Here is a 1,782-nt window from a genome sequence, read left to right on the forward strand (position 1 = left end):
TGCAAGGAATTTCAAAGGGTAATAGCTTGGAAAGCTCTGGCAGATGGTGGTCTGGCTCTCCTGGGGTATGGGGCAATAACTCTGTGTCCTGTAAACACAAAGCAAGAACCCGTAACTCCTCAGTAACCAAACCTGCTGCTGGACTAGGGGGTCTAGAGGGAGGAGCAGAGCTGCTGTCAGAAGTGTCCAGGTGGCGAAGGCCTCCAGCGCAGCGTTCAGTTGCCGGCTCTTACCAGGTGGGAGGTGGCAGCTTGCCCTTGCGAAATGGGCTCCTCTTGGGGAGGTCCTGGCAGCACTGTGGGTTTATTACCCACTTGGGAGCTTGGCAGCTTCACTGTTGCACAGCGGTGTTGCAAGCAATGTTATCAGAGGCTGGGCCGTGGCAGGGGCCTTTCCCTGCTCTTCCTGATGGAACTTCACACTAGGTGGTAGGTGGATGGATGGGTGAGTGATGCAACTTCTGCCCTGGGAGGCTGTAAGAGGCTTCTGGTCTGACTGGATTGATAGGCTTGTGCAGGCTGGTTGCTGTGAGCTAGGCTGTTGACTCGGGAGTGCTGCAAATGCAGATCAGCTGACCAGGAGGCAAAAATCCTGGAGCTCCCCAGGTTGTGAGGATAGCTGGTAAGGCTGCCCTGCAGGCTGGGTGGAGGAGGGAGCGGGCCCAACCTTGGAGCTAGCCCCAGCAGACCTGGGCAAGCGTTCTGTGAGTGGCTGTTTCTGAGGTCTAGGAAGGGTTATGCTAACTAAGTCAGTCAGTCTGCTCCCTCCTCATGCGGGCGGATCATCAGGTCCCTGTCCATGAGCAGTAACGCTTGCTTGAAGGCCTGCAGTCCCTGCTACTTCTGAGTGCACTTTACTCCCATCCTCTGCCACTCTGGAGACCCAGGACTCGCCCTGATCACCTGGCATCAGGGTGCCCAGCCTACCTGCTCAGAGGAGGCCAGAGAGCGAGTGCCCAGCAGCAGTAATAGCTGACAAATGTAGGTCAAGACGGGTTGTACCCCTCCTCCATACCACAAGTTCCCTCGGTGTCCAGTGAGATGGTGGCGGGATGGGAATTGTTGGCTGCTTTGGCTGTTGCTTGGTCCCCACGTGGCCTTAAAGAAGGGACTGCCCCCCAGCATTACCCTCCATCCTGCAGAGCAAGGTGCTGAGCACTGAGAGGAGCCGGAGGGCAGCTGGCTGAAGGTGAGCTTCCTCACCTTGTGTGCTGCTGTCGTGCTGGAGGGACTGGGCTGAGACCCTCAGGAGAGGGGGACGTGCTTTGGCTGCTCCATGTGAACAGCTTGACTCAGTGTCCTGAATCATACTTGGCCAAATCTTGTTTGAACAGGAGCAAAATATTCCTAGGTTGAGAGGAGTGAGGAATGGTGTGGATCTCCTTCAGGGGGTGCCCTAGATTCCTGGGGACCTTGTGGTAGTACAAGGATTTGAGAAGAAGCCTGAGGCCAGCAAGAATTGCTGTGCTCTCTGCTCGCTCCTCAGGCAGAAGCAGCACGCTGCGCGTATCGCTGCACTCCGTGACGAGTTCCGCCAGGCTGGAAGCCATCGTATCGGGATTCTTCACTGCCCGGAATCCCCTCAAATGCAGGCCGTGGGTTTCTCAGGCTGGGAGGACCCTGTCCGTGTAGTTGGGCAGAGATAGATGCTGAATTGGTTCACTGTGGTGCCTGGTTGTGGCCGACAGGCTGCGTGGCAGGACAGTGGCCAGCCAGTCCCCGGGGGTGACCTGTCCCGGGGGAGGGGCAAACTCCCTTCCCCGGAGCTGCCGCTGAGCCAATG

This window comes from Buceros rhinoceros, unplaced genomic scaffold (assembly GCF_000710305.1).
Source record: "Buceros rhinoceros silvestris isolate BGI_N320 unplaced genomic scaffold, ASM71030v1 scaffold39982, whole genome shotgun sequence".
Taxonomy (NCBI): Eukaryota; Metazoa; Chordata; class Aves; order Bucerotiformes; family Bucerotidae; genus Buceros; species Buceros rhinoceros.